The 16,020-nt window shown below is 42.3% G+C and overlaps 1 pseudogene; it reads right to left on the bottom strand.

The window, feature by feature from the left end:
- Window positions 1-16,020, bottom strand: part of LOC122940403 — a 277,094-nt pseudogene that overhangs the window by 228,412 nt on the left and 32,662 nt on the right.

Here is a 16,020-nt window from a genome sequence, read left to right on the forward strand (position 1 = left end):
GGGGCCACAGGATGGTCAATCCAGGGGCAGGCTGTCAGCAGAGTGTACTCACCACTCTGTGTCTTTTTAAATGTGCTCCCCATCCGCCGGTTTCCACTGTAACTTCCTACTTCCGGACATGTGACTCTGTTGACAGGAAGTCACATGTCCGGTGGAACGCAGGAAGGGAGCGTGCGTTCCAGCCGGACGCGGCCCGTGGAGCGCGGCGCCGGAGAATGACGCCGCGCATCACGTGATAGTAATCACATGACCGAAGGCCAAGGGGCGCGCCGGGCCGGGAAGACCACGCCCACCACCCGAGAACCAATGTGGAAGCATTTGTTATATATATACAGGGGGCGGTTTGGTGCACAGGGCGATAATAATTGAACACAATGGTGAATGCAGTTCAATTAATCGCCAGGGGGACCCATGGTAAATAGGATCCATGGTAACAATATGAATAAATAAACTTAGCCAGGCTATTAGAGGCGGGTTTAAAAACGCACCGGCCACAGGAGGGGTATAACTGGCCCAGTGAGGGAAGAGAGATATACAGAAGATAAGGCAATTAAATGTAGCAGCTAAAATTAAGCTGCTCATTTAGGCCCAGAGGGGTCATTGTTTTTAGGTAGTAGATCCAGCGCAATTCTCGCTGTAGTATAGCGCGGTCCCAATCACCTCCACGTTTGGGGGGTAGGACGCAGTCTATACCCATTACGGAAATGCGGGCTTTACCATTATGTTGGCTATGAACATGGTTGGCGACAGGGGTGTCCTTTGCTTTAGCTATGTCGCTAATATGTTCGCCAATGCGTCTTCGTAACTCGCGGATGGTTTTTCCTACATAGCCTTTCCCGCATTCACACGATAGGAGGTAAATGACGCCGCGAGTCCTACAGTTGATGAAGTGGTGTATGCGATATTCCTTTCCTGTAACCATACTGCTAAAGTCTTTACCAGATTTCAAGTAGGGACAGGCAATGCACCCACTACATCTATAGCACCCCTTAATGTCGGATTTGAGCCAAGTCGAGCCTGATACAATGGGTGGGGGTGTAAATTCACTCGACACGAGTGTGTCACGGAGGCTGCGTCCTCGCCGATACGTGACGTGAGGGTACAAGGCTTAGAAGTTTAGAAGCAAATCTTGAAATTTTTCCGAAATTTTCAAAAACCCACTTTTTAAGGACCAGTTCAGGCCTGAAGTCTTAAGGTTTTGAAAACTGATTTTACAAACTTTGTTAACCCTTTAGGTGTTCCACAAAAATTAATGGAAAATAGAGATACAATTTCAAAATTTCACTTTTTTGGCAGATTATCAATTTTTTTTTCCAGTTACAAAGCAAGGGTTAACAGCCAAACAAAACTCATAATTTATGGCACTGATTCTGTAGTTTACAGAAACACCCCATATGTGGTCGTAAACTGCTGTATGGGCACATGGCATGTCGCAGAAGGAAAGGAATGCCATACAGTTTTTGGAAGGCATATTTTGCTGGACTGTTTTTTTGACACCATGTCCCATTTGAAGCCCCCCTGATGCAACCCTAGAGTAGAAACTCCAAAAAAGTTACCCCATTTTAGAAACTACGGGATAGGGTAGCAGTTTTGTTGGTACTATTTTAGGGTACATATGATTTTTGGTTGCGTTATATTGCACTTTTTGTGAGGCAAGGTAACAAGAAATAGCTGTTTTGGCACAGTTTTTATTTTTTGTTATTTACAACATTCATCTGACATGTTAGATCATGTAGTATTTTTAGAGACCAGGTTGTCATGGACGCGCCAATACCAAATATAAATAATATTTTTTGGGTTGTTTGTTTCAGTTTTACATAACAAAGCATTTTTTTTTTTTTTTTTTTTTATGATTCTTTAGTGTCTCCACATTCTGAAAGCCATAGTTTTATTTATGTTTTGGGCAACTGTCTTGTGTAGGGGCTCATTTTTTCAGGATGAGATGACTGGCACTATTTTGGGGGTGCGTATGACTTTTTGATCGCTAGCTATTACACTTTTTGTGATGCAAGGTGACAAAAAATGTTTTTTTTTACACAGTGTTTATTTTAATTTTTTAATGATATTCATTTGAGGGGTTAGGTCATGTGATACCTAGTATGTATACTTTCTTTTTTATTTATGTAAGTTTTACACAATAATATCATTTTTGAAAAAAAAAATAATAATGTTTAAGTGTCTCCATATTCTGAGAGCCATAGTTTTTTTTCAGTTTTTGGGCGATTATCTTAGGTAGGGTCTAATTTTTTTGCGGGATGAGATGCATATGACTTTTTGATCGCTTGCTATTACACTTTTTGTGATGTAAGGTGACAGAAAATGTCTTATTTTTACGGTGTTCATCTGAGGGGTTAGGTCATATGAAATTTTTATAGAGCAGGTTACTACGGACGCGGCGATACCTAATATGTATACTTTCTTTTATTTACTTAAGTTTTACACAATAACAGCTTTTCTAAAACAAAAAGCCATGAGCCATAGTTTTTAAATTTTTTGGACGATCATCTTAGGTAGGGGCTCAATTTTTGCGGGATGAGGTGACTGTTAGATTGGTACTATTTTGGTGGGCATACGCCTTTTTGATCACTTGCTGTTTTACTTTTAGTGATGTAAGGTGACCAAAAAAATTAGGGGTTAGGTCATGTGATATGTTTATAGAGCCGGTCGATACGGACGCGGCGATACCCAATATGTAAAAAACAAAATAGCTAGTTCTGCCAGGAGTACAGATATTGTAAATTCCCTACTGGGATTATTTCTACAGCAAGTAGTTGAGGAGCCAACCTGGAAGGAGGCCATTTTAGATTTAGTATTCACAAATGGGAATTTGGTATCTGATATTACTGTAGGGGAAAGCTTGGGATCTAGTGATCACCAGTCAGTGTGGTTTACTATAAGTACAGTGACTGAGTAACACCACACAAAAACTAAAAAGTTTTAGATTTTAGAAAAACAGACTTTTCTAAAATTAGATTAGTGGTATACGAGTCCCTATCAGATTGGAACCGTCCAGGAGAAATGGGACTACTTAAAAGTGGCACTATTGAAGGCAACAGAAAATTGCATTAGGCTTGTCAGTAAAAGCAAAAAAAGGAAGAGACCACTGGCAGAAGTGGCCAAAATCATTAAAAACTAAAAGATAGCGTTTAGTAATCATAAAAATAAAAAATAACATTAGGATGACAGGCAAATTTATAAGATTAGGCAGAGAGAGGACAAGCAAGTTAAAAGAGCTTCTAAAGCACAGGCAAAAGAGAAATTAGTTCAGTCAGTGAAAAAAGGCGATAAGACATTCTTCAGATACATAAATGAAAAAAGTAAACTAAAACAAGGAATTGACAAATTAAAAACAAAAGAAGGAAGGTATATGTAAGAGGATAAAGAACTAGCTGACTGCCTCAATGAAAACCTCTGTTCAGTTTTTACAAAGGAAAATGAAGGAAAAGGACCTCAGTTAGGAAAGAAGACTAATGAATCTTTTGATGAATGTGTCTTTACAGAGGAAGAGGTTCTTAATACAAATAAGTCACAGGGGCCTGATGGGATACACCCAAAGCTATTAAAAGAGCTCAGCGGTGAACTATCAAAACTATTAACAGAATTATTTAACCAATCACTGGCAACAGGAGTCGTCCCAGAAGATTGGCAATTAGCAAATGTTGTGCCCATACACAAGAAAGGTAGTAGGGAGGAATCGCGCAATTATAGGCCAGTAAGCCTGACATCAATAGTGGGGAAATTAATGGAAACCATACTTAAAGGGAACCTGCCATGTGGATATTTAATTATAATCTAACTAATTATATACAATCATTAACTACTAAAAAGTGCCTTAGATGTATTTACTTACTGGTGTGACAGATGGTTACCTCATAATATACACACAAAGATGCCGCATGCTAATGAGCTGATTTGAGTCCAGCGTGATGTCACTGAGTCCAGCGTATATATTTAATTCAGAGCTATAGCCACTCCCCTGCCCACCTGCTGCTGATTGATATGGAAAAAAACGGTCATTCAGCAGCAGGTGGGCGGGGAGAGTCAAGAGCTCATGAATATTCATGACTCATCATTATCAGCTGGAGCTTTTCAATACAAGATGTTGGCAGATTGACTGAGTCAATTAAAGAAAGTGACCCAGCATTTTGCTAAGAGAATCGGTAACTTATTTATGTTGCCCTTAGTTAGGACACCATAAAACTGGTGACAGGTTCCCTTTAAGAAGAGGATTGTGGAACATCTAAAATCCCATGGATTGAAAGATGAAAAACAGCATGGGTTTACTTCAGGGAGATCATGTCAAACTAATATTATAGATTTTTTTTGATTGGGTGACTAAAATAATAGATGGCGGAGGTGCAGTAGACATTGCTTATCTAGACTTTAGTAAGGCTTTTGATACTGTCCCACATAGAAGGCTTATCGATAAATTGCAGTCTTTGTGTATGGACTCCCATATTGTTGAATGGATTAGGCAGTGGCTGAGGGACAGACAACAGAGGGTTGTAGTCAATGGAGTATATTCAGACCATGGTCTCGTTACCAGTGGGGTACCTCAGGGATCTGTTCTGGGACCCATATTGTTTATTATCTTTATCAGCGAAATTGCAGAAGGCCTCGATGGTAAGGTGTGTCTTTTTGCTGATGACACAAAGATTTGTAACAGGGTTGATGTTCCTGGAGGGATACACTGAATGAAAAAGGATTTAGGAAAACTAGAGGAATGGTCAAAAATCTGGCAACTAAAATGTAATGGTTGATAAGTGCAAGATAATGCACCTGGGGCGTAAAAATCCAAGAGCAGAATATAAAATCAGTGATACAGTCCTAACCTCAGTATCTGAGGAAAGGGATTTAGGGATTATTATTTCAGAAGACTTAAAGGTAGGCAGACAATTTCATAGAGCAGCAGGAAATGCTAGTTGAATGCTTGGGTGTATAGGGAGAAGCATTACCAGTAGAAAGAGGGAGGTGCTCATGCCACTCTACAGAGCACTAGTGAGACCTCATTTGTAGTATTGTGCGCAGTACTGGAGACCATATCTCCAGAAGGATATTGATACTTTGGAGAGAGTTCAGAGAAGAGCTACTAAACTGGTACATGGATTGCAGGATAAAACTTACCAGGAAAGATTAAAGGACCTTAACATGTATAGCTTGGAAGAAAGACGAGACAGAGGGGATATGATAGAAAACTTTTAAATACATAAAGGGAATCGACAAGGTAAAAGAGGAAAGAATATTTAAAAGAAGAAAAACTGCTACAAGAGGACATAGTTTTAAATTAGAGGGGCAAAGGTTTAAAAGTAATATCGGGAAGTATTACTTTACTGAGAGAGTAGTGGATGCATGGAATAGCCTTCCTACAGAAGTGGTAGCTGCAAATACAGTGGAAGAGTTTAAGCATGCATGGGATAGGCATAAGGCCATCCTTCATATAAGATAGGGCCAGGGGCTATCCATAGTATTCAGTATATTGGGCAGACTAGATGGGCCAAATGGTTCTTATCTGCAGACACATTCTATGTCTATGTCAACTGTCACCACCAGATCTTTGAGAAGTTCTGTTAGGCCTCTTTCACACTTGCGTTGTCTGGATCCGGCGTGTACTCCACTTGCCGGAATTACACGCCGGATCCGGAAAAAACGCAAGTGTACTGAAAGCATTTGAAGACGGATCCGTCTTCAAAATGCTTTCAGTGTTACTATGGCAGCCAGGACGCTATTAAAGTCCTGGTTGCCATAGTAGGAGCGGGGAGCGGTATACTTACAGTCCGTGCGGCTCCCGGGGCGCTCCAGAATGACGTCAGAGCGCCCCATGCGCATGGATGACGTGCCATGTGATCACGTCATCCATGCGCGTGGGGCACCCTGACGTCACTCTGGAGCGCCCCGGGAGCCGCACGGACGGTAAGTATGCTGCTCCCCACTACACTTTACCATGGCTCCCAGGACTTTAGCGTCCCAGCAGCCATGGTAACCATTCAGAAAAAGCTAAATGTCGTATCCGGCAATGCGCCGAAACAACGTTTAGCTTAAGGCCGGCTCCGGATCAATGCCTTTCAATGGGCATTAATTCCGGATCCAGCCTTGCGGCAAGTCTTCAGGATTTTTGGCCGGAGCAAAAAGCGCAGCATGCTGCGGTATTTTCTCTAGCCAAAAAACGTTCCGGTCCTGAACTGAAGACATCCTGATGCATCCTGAACGGATTTCACTCCATTCAGAATTCATTAGGATAAAACTGATCAGGATTCTTCCGGCATAGAGCCCCGACGACGGAACTCTATGCCGGAAGAAAAGAACGCAGGTGTGAAAGAGCCCTTAGACGTTCTTCAGTACCTCCTGCATGATCTTCTTTTGTTTTGCTTTCATTTTGACATCTCTCCTCCCTCTCCCAGCTGTCATCTATTAGCAGTGATTGCCTCCCTATATATCTCCTCCCCATACTGCCTTACCTTGCGGTTTATACAACTTCCTGGAGTGTGCTGATGCTAGAAGCTGTTACTGCTGCATCCACAAGATAAGTCTGTTTCTTTATTTCTGTTTTCCTGTGGGCTTGATCCTAGGTGACCCTGACTCCCTCCGTATTAAGTGTAGGGAGCTGGTGGTCGTGTCCCCTCACTATTATAGGGTGTTCAGGTGTCATACAGTCGAGGAACGAGGGTATGCAATTTTCTACCATTGAGATTTTTGCATAGGCTGAGCAGTAAGGGAGAGAGCTAGGGCGTTACAGGGCTTACCCTTTTGTTCCTTAGTTTTGGATCAAGTTTCATGTGAAAAGGCCAAGTATGCTGATGGTTTCGGCAGGTGTGGACTGTTTTTCTATTTTATCCTCACTTGTATTTTATGATATATTTTGATACTTTTAAAATACATTTTGGCAGGTGGAACATTTACGCATTTTTTTATTTTGCTATTCTCTTTATAACTGGGGCATCCACATGTGGCAAGTGATGCTTGTGCGGCTTAACGGTCCTGCCTGGCAAGGTAGAAACCATTATGTGCAAAAAACAAGCAATCACCGACAAAATATATTAAGGGAAGGCGTCCAAAACCATGAGAACAGTAAAGGATCACTACCACCCCTCCCCAACTGAACTATCGTCATTACTTCTAGAAGTACAGATGTAGCAAGGGTTAACACACAAACTCAAATTTCTTAACTCAAAATGGTCACAAATGTAACATATCAAATGAATATATTTGATATTATATCATCTTCAATTATAAAACTAAACAATCCAGAGCTTGTGGGACATACAATAAAAAATAATCAAGGATTCCCCCACTGGTACATTTTGGTCAGGGTGTGCAGATTAAGAAGATATTTCTCTGGGAAGATGAATAATGGCTTCTATGTAATTAGGCAATCCTAGCCGGGGTCACTTTTTGAGAGAAATTGCACATTAATGATAAAATGTGAACAGTAAGACCAGAGCTGACAGTTTTTTTAATGTTACAAATACTTATAGGGGTAGAACAGACCGGGGATGGAATAGGCAGATTGGTATCCTTTTATATCAGGCCCTGGTTTTATGCTTCACCAGGTATGGTTTAAAGATACACTATACCCATAGATTCACGATGTGTCACGCAGACAGACTTACTCTTATCAGTGGTAGCCCCACTCTCTATTACTACCCCTGTGCTGTCCCATGCTCAGAGGTAGGTGGAGCATCCTTAAAAATTATTTTAGGGATTTAGGTCACAAGCTTAGGGCAAGGACCTCAAACGTAGTGTTTTCCAAAATACTACCTGTACCACGAGCCACACAAGAAAGGCAGCAGCACATTAGGGAGGTTAACAAGTGGCTCAATAACTGGTGTAGGAAGGAGGGGTTTGGGTTCCTGGAGAACTGGGCCGACTTCTCTGTTGGCTACAGGCTCTATCGTAGGGACGGGCTGCACCTCAATGAGGAAGGGGCAGCTGTTTTGGGGGAGAAGATGCTAGAAGGTTGAAGGAGTCTAAACTAGGGACGGGGGGGGGGGGGTGTAATTACATTATAGGAGGGGAAGATAGTGCAGATAGAGACCTGGGGCAAGGTAATTGAACTGGAAGAGGAATGGAAAGGAGGGATTAGAACAGTTCAGAAGGAAAGGTGTAGGGTAAATAATATACATAAACCTCTTAATTGTATGTATACTAATGCCAGAAGCCTGACTAATAAAACTGGGGAACTAGAATTAGTGATGTGTGATTCACCTTCCTATATGAACAAGCGCAACACAAGTCTTTTTTTGCGGGACAGCAATTATTTTTTTTTAAAGAACAAAACAGGTAGAATGCTGCCATCTGTAATTGCTAATCAAAAGACCCAAACCCTAATAAAGCAAATTAAGTTGCCCTCTGGCGTTTTAACCAATAACCATTTAAACATTAAATCAGCTTTTATAGAACATTTCACTAAACTCCATCAGTCGGATCTCGGGGTTGATGATGGAGCCCTGGCTCTCTTTTTAGATAGCGTGGCCCTCCCTCGCCTCTCCGATTCAGATCGCGTCAAATTAAACTCACCAATTACCCTTGATGAGCTGGAGACTGCTGTCGATAGCATAAAAAGCAATACGGCTCCGGGTAGAGACAATTTACCCATTGAATTCTATAGAGTATATCGTAAAGCGGTACTCCCACTCCTTCTACAAACGCTTAATGAATCTTGGAGGAGTGGCTCACTCCCTCCTTCCTCGAGGGAGGCCTCTATTTCTTTAATTTTGAAGAAGGGTAAGGATAAGAATGAAATTGGGTCGTATCGCCCAATTTCATTACTTAATACCGACTACAAGATACTAGCCAAACTGCTTGCTAACAGGTTGAGGGGGGTCATTCATGCCTGATTCATCCAGATCAGACTCCGAACAGTTCCCCTTACAGCGAGGCACTCGGCAGGGCTGTCCCCTCTCACCTCTGATTTTTGCCTTGGCCCTGGAACCCCTTGCATCCAGAATCTGACAATCTAATGAGATCACCGGCTTCAGAGGGAGAGGAGAGGAAGATAAAATTAGTCTGTATGCGGACGATATTCTTGTTTTTTGAAGCAGGGGTGGAAAGCTGTTCCACCTGTTATAAACATCTTGGAAGAATATGGTTCACTATCAGGGTATAAAGTAAATTGGGATAAATCCAAAATTCTCCCCCTTGTTAAAGTACCCCCCAATGGCTCTTTAGGTATTAGGCCACTTGGACCCACTGACTCTATTCGATATCTGGGTATTAGAATTAGTGTGGATTTGACTAGATATAACCTGCTAAACATCACCCCTATGATCAACAAGTTGAGGGAAAAGATCTGCACTTAGCAGAAGTTGCCTCTGTCACAGGCAGAAAGGTTTGCATTGGTTAGGATGGTGATCCTCCCCATCGTTCTATACCCTTTGACAGCGTGTCAGATATGGATCGATGATTCATACTTCGGGCTGCTGGATAGACTGTTGAACTAGCTAATTTGGGGGAGGGGAAGGGTCAGGATCAAGCAAAAATATCTTTGGCTTTCTGAGAGAGATGGGGGTCTGTCCCTCCCCTTCCTTCAGGGATATTATATTGCAGCTCAGATAATGTGGTGGGTGGGACGGGGGGGGGGGGGGGGGGGAAGGGGGGGGACCACCAGCCTGCCTCATTGTTAAATATTCTGTCAAGGGATTTCCAGGGGCCGTACGGGGATATTTTTTCGATCTTGGAGACTGGCCACCCGGGGAAAAGAAAAAAACAGTGCTTAATCAGTGATAAGTTAAATAAGGTTTGGAATAAGACTAAAAAGATATTAGGTGTAATAGGCCCTCCTCACTTTACCCCACTTTGGCGCAATCATAATTTAAAAGAATTTATGTTAATTGCAGATGATAACTTGGAATTCACGCGGTATTAACCGCTTAACTCATATAATATCACATGGTAATATAACCCCTTTAGATGAATTAATAAAAGACCCGACTGTCATGTTTTTAGATAGATATAGATATGCACAAATCAGGCACGCATTCATGAGCACTCAGGATAAATGACTCTTGACTATTAGGGCAAATTCCTTTTTGGATTACTGTTTCAAGTTTAATGATACACAACTCACGCTTTCTCAAATATATCGCAGATTGCGGGACTGTCTTGGGGAAATAACATTCAAAAGCGAGGGAAGCTGGGAAGCCGAATTGGGCGATGGGAGCAACTGGGATATAATATATCAAAATATAAAAAAAGTCTCGATCTCCCAGAAATATAGACTCATGCAGTTCAAGATTGTACATCGCCTATACTACTCCCCCGCGTTCCTCGCCAAAATATATAAAGAAAAAAGGGACGTGTGTTCGAAGTGCTTGGCAGAAAATGCTGACCTGAGTCACTTACTATGGAACTGTCCAGAAGTAAGTTGTTTTTGGATCAGTGTCTATGAGGAACTATACAGAAGATATAAGATCAAATTGAATCGATGTTTTATGCAGGCAATATTGTGTCTCTTCTTCCCTATTGATTTAACGCCCTATCAGATACGAATTTGCCTGAAGGGGTTTATGGCTGCAACGGCCTTGATTGTTAAATACTGGAGCACTAAAAATAGCCCCACCTTCTCCGAGTGGAGGGCCTTGATGGACACTATTAATTCCTATAGAAGAATAGCAAAAAAATTTGAGCGGAGTTGAAAGGGTGGGTTTTCCGCCCCAGAAATCGGTAGAGTAATTAAGGTACAGTCGGATCCCGCAGCAGTGAATTAAGAGAGGGGGTGGGTAAAAGAGGTTAATTGCATTAATTTGTGTATAATTATTTTTCATTATTTAACCACCTCAGGACCGCCGTACGCAGGATTGCGTCCTGCCGGCGGTCCTGCTCTTCTGGGTGGATGCATATACGCGTCCTCCCGCGAGAGCCGAGATTTCCTGTGAACGCGCGCACACAGGCGTGCGCGCTCACAGGAACGGAAGGTAAGCGAGTGGATCTCCAGCCTGCCAGCGGCGATCGCTCGCTGGCAGGCTGGAGATCCGAATTTTTTAACCCCTATATTAGACGCTGTTTTCATAACAGCGTCTAATATACGTCCTACCTGATCCTCTGGTGGTCCCTTTTGTTAGGATCGACCACCAGAGGACTCAGGTAGCTCAGTACAGTCGCACCAAACACCACACTACACTACACCCCCCCCCCGTCACTTATTAACCCCTTATAAACCCCTGATCACCCATGATCACCCCATATAAACTCCCTGATCACCCCCCTGTCATTGATCACCGCCCTGTCATTGATCACCCCCCTGTCAGGCTCCGTTCAGACGTCCGTATGATTTTTACGGATCCACGGATACATGGATCGGATCCGCAAAAAGCATACGGACGTCTGAATGGAGCCTTACAGGGGGGTGATCAATGACAGGCGGGTGATCACCCATATACACTCCCTGATCACCCCCTGTCATTGATCACCCCCCTGTCATTGATCACCCCCCTGTAAGGCTCCATTCAGACGTCTGCATGATTTTTACGGATCCATGGATACATGGATCGGATCCGCAAAACACATGCGGACGTCTGAATGGAGCCTTACAGGGGGTGATCAATGACAGGCGGGTGATCACCCATATACACTCCCTGATCACCCCCCTGTCATTGATCACCCCCCTGTAAGGCTCCATTCAGACGTCCGCATGTGTTTTGTGGATCCTATCCATGGATCCGTAAAAATCATGCGGATGTCTGAATGGAGCCTTACAGGGGGGGTGATCAGTGACAGGGGGGTGATCACCCTGATCACCCCCTGTCATTGATAACCCCCCTGTAAGGCTCCATTCAGACGTCCGCATGTGTTTTGTGGATCCGATCCATGTATCCATGGATCCGTAAAAAATCATGCGGATGTCTGAATGGAGCCTTACAGGGGGGGTGATCAGTGACAGGGGGGGTGATCACCCTGATCACCCCCTGTCATTGATAACCCCCCTGTAAGGCTCCATTCAGACGTCCGCATGTGTTTTGTGGATCCGATCCATGTATCCATGGATCCGTAAAAAATCATGCGGATGTCTGAATGGAGCCTTACAGGGGGGGTGATCAGTGACAGGGGGGTGATCACCCTGATCACTCCCGGTCATTGATAACCCCCCTGTAAGGCTCCATTCAGACGTCCGCATGTGTTTTGCGGATCCGATCCATGGATCCGTAAAAATTATACGGACGTCTGAATGGAGCCTTACAGGGGGGTGATCAATGACAGGGGGGTGATCAGGGAGTCTATATGGGTGATCACCCCCCTGTCATTGATCACCCCCCCTGGTAAGGCTCCATTCAGACATTTTTTTTGGCACAAGTTAGCGGAAATTTTTTGTTTGTTTTTGTTTTTTCTTACAAAGTCTCATATTCTACTAACTTGTGTCAAAAAATAAAATCTCACATGGACGCACCATACCCCTCACGGAATCCAAATGCGTAAACATTTTTAGACATTTATATTCCAGACTTCTTCTCACGCTTTAGGGCCCCTAAAAAGCCAGGGCAGTATAAATACCCCACATGTGACCCCATTTCGGAAAGAAGACACCCCAAGGTATTCCGTGAGGGGCATATTGAGTCCATGAAAGATTGAAATTTTTGTCCTAAGTTAGCGGAAAGTGAGACTTTGTGAGAAAAAAAACAAAAAAAATCAATATCCGCTAACTTATGCAAAAAAAAAAATTCTAGGAACTCGCCATGCCCCTCATTGAATACCTTGGGGTGTCTTCTTTCCAAAGTGGGGTCACATGTGGGGTATTTATACTGCCCTGGCTTTTTAGGGGCCCGAAAGTGTGAGAAGAAGTCTGGGATCCAAATGTCTAAAAATGCCCTCCTAAAAGGAATTTGGGCCCCTTTGCGCATCTAGGCTGCAAAAAAGTGTCACACATGTGGTATCGCCGTACTCAGGAGAAGTTGGGGAATGTGTTTTGGGGTGTCATTTTACATATACCCATGCTGGGTGAGAAAAATATCTTGGTCAAATGCCAACTTTGTATAAAAAAATGGGAAAAGTTGTCTTTTGCCAAGATATTTCTCTCACCCAGCATGGGTATATGTAAAATGACCCCCCAAAACACATTGCCCAACTTCTCCTGAGTACGGCGATACCACATGTGTGACACTTTTTTGCAGCCAAGGTGGGCAAAGGGGCACATATTCCAAAGTGCACCTTTCAGATTTCACAGGCCATTTTTTACACATTTTGATTGCAAGGTACTTCTTACACATTTGGGCCCCTAAATTGCCAGGGCAGTATAACTACGCCACAAGTGACCCCATTTTGGAAAGAAGACACCCCTAGGTATTCCGTGAGGGGCACGGCGAGTTCCTAGAATTTTTTATTTTTTGTCACAAGTTAGCGGAAAATGATGATTTTTCTTTTTTCCTTACAAAGTCTCATATTCCACTAACTTGCGACAAAAAATAAAACATTCTAGGAACTCGCCATGCCCCTCACGGAATACCTTGGGGTGTCTTCTTTCCAAAATGGGGTCACTTGTGGCGTAGTTATACTGCCCTGGCAATTTAGGGGCCCAAATGTGTGAGAAGTAGTTTGCAATCAAAATGTGTAAAAAATGGCCTGCAAAATCTGAAAGGTGCACTTTGGAATATGTGCCCCTTTGCCCACCTTGGCAGCAAAAAAGTGTGACACATCTGGTATCGCCGTACTCAGGAGAAGTTGGGGAATGTGTTTTGGGGTGTCATTTTACATATACAGTACCCATGCTGGGTGAGAGAAATATCTTGGCAAAAGACAACTTTTCCCATTTTTTTATACAAAGTTGGCATTTGACCAAGATATTTTTCTCACCCAGCATGGGTATATGTAAAATGACACCGCAAAACACATTCCCCAACTTCTCCTGAGTACGGCGATACCAGATGTGTCACACTTTTTTGCTGCCAAGGTGGGCAAAGGGGCACATATTCCAAAGTGCACCTTTCGGATTTTGCAGGGCATTTTTTACACATTTTGATTGCAAAGTTCTTCTCACACATTTGGGCCCCTAAATTGCCAGGGCAGTATAACTACCCCACAAGTGACCCCATTTTGGAAAGAAGACACCCCAAGGTATTCTGTGAGGGGCATGGTGAGTTCCTAGAATTTTTTATTTTTTGTCGCAAGTTAGTGGAATATGAGACTTTGTAAGAAAAAATAAAAAAAATAAAATCATCATAATTTTCCGCTAACTTGTGACAAAAAATAAAAAGTTCTATGAACTCACTATGCCCATCAGCGAATACCTTAGGGTGTCTACTTTCCGAAATGGGGTCATTTGTGGGGGTTTTCTACTGTCTGGGCATTGTAGAACCTCAGGAATCATGACAGGTGCTCAGAAAGTCAGAGCTGTTTCAAAAAGCGGAAATTCACATTTTTGTACCATAGTTTGTAAATGCTATAACTTTTACCCAAACCATTTTTTTTTTGCCCAAACATTTTTTTTTTATCAAAGACATGTAGAACAATAAATTTGGTGAAAAATTTATATATGGATGTCGTTTTTTTTGCAAAATTTTACAGCTGAAAGTGAAAAATGTCATTTTTTTGCAAAAAATCGTTACATTTTGATTAATAACAAAAAAAGTAAAAATGTCAGCAGAAATAAAATACCACCAAATGAAAGCTCTATTAGTGAGAAGAAAAGGAGGTAAAATTCATTTGGGTGGTAAGTTGCATGACCGAGCGATAAACGGTGAAAGGAGTGTAGTGCCGAAGTGTAAAAAGTGCTCTGGTCATGAAGGGGGTTTCACCTAGCGGGGCTGAAGTGGTTAATATTATCAAATTGTATGTTATGGAATTTTATACATTTGGCTCAGAAAACAATAAAGAAGGAATAAAAAAAAAAAAAAAAAGGATGTGTGAGGAGGACTATGACATAATGGGAATTACTAAGACATGGCTGGATGATAGCTATGACTGGGCGGTTAATGTACAGGGTTACAGTCTGTTTAGAAAGGAGAGGGGGAGGGGTCTGCCTTTATGTCAAGTCCTGTCTAAATCCCACAGTTTGAGAAGATATAAGTGAGGGACATGAACATGTGGAGTCACTGTGGGTAGAAATATATGGAGAAAAAAAAACTATAATAAAATACTAATAGGAGTTTATTATAAACCAGCTAATATACCAGAGTCCACAGAAAATCTACTACTAAACAAGATAGACGAGGCGGCAAATCATAATGAGGTCGTTATTATGGGGGACTTCAACTACCCAGATATGGACTGGGAAACTGAAACCTGTACATCTCATAAAGGAAACAGGTTCTTTGCAATTGCCCCTGACGAAGCGCAAAAGTCAGGTCGGGCAGGAGTAGGTGTTTTATGGATATGTGATATGCTTTTAACCAAGATCTTCTCTTGTGAGTATAATAAACCCTTTAATCTGACCGTACTAAGCAGCACTTCACTATTGATGCGCTTTCTCGATATCTGACAGGAGTGTGTTGGAAGAGAGGAGTGTGCCTGTGAAAGGAGGTAAGGTTCTCTGTGTTCCATTTACTGACGGCTCTGTGCTGGAGTGAAGATTCCAGGATTGGCTAATACAGCAGCGCGGTCCAAGGTTCTTTGCAATAACCAAAGACAATTACCTTTCCCAACTGGTTCAGGACCCGGCTAGAGGGACAGCCATACTGGACTTAGTATTAACCAATAGACCTGGCAGAACAACAGATGTGCAGGTTGGAGGACACCTTGGAAATAGTGACCATAAAGTAAAAACCTTCCAATTGTCATTCCAATGAGCGTTTCTTCAGGGAGGAACTTCAAAAAAGCAAAATTTAGACAACTAAGAGAGGCTATAGGCCTAACTAACTAGGACAAAGTCCTCAACAATAAAAATACAGCCACAAAATGGGATATTTTTAAAAGCATCCTAAAATCTAATTGTGAAGCTACATACCTTATGGGAATAAAAATTTAAGGAACTAGAAAAAAAAATGTGGATAAACAGAAATGTAAAGAAAGCAATAAATGAAAAAAAGAAAGCATTTAAATCACTAAAACAGGAGGGTAACGCTGAAGCATAAAAAAGCTACAGGAAAAAAAATGGAA

The sequence above is a fragment of the Bufo gargarizans genome, chromosome 6, assembly GCF_014858855.1.
Source record: "Bufo gargarizans isolate SCDJY-AF-19 chromosome 6, ASM1485885v1, whole genome shotgun sequence".
NCBI classification, from domain to species: domain Eukaryota; kingdom Metazoa; phylum Chordata; class Amphibia; order Anura; family Bufonidae; genus Bufo; species Bufo gargarizans.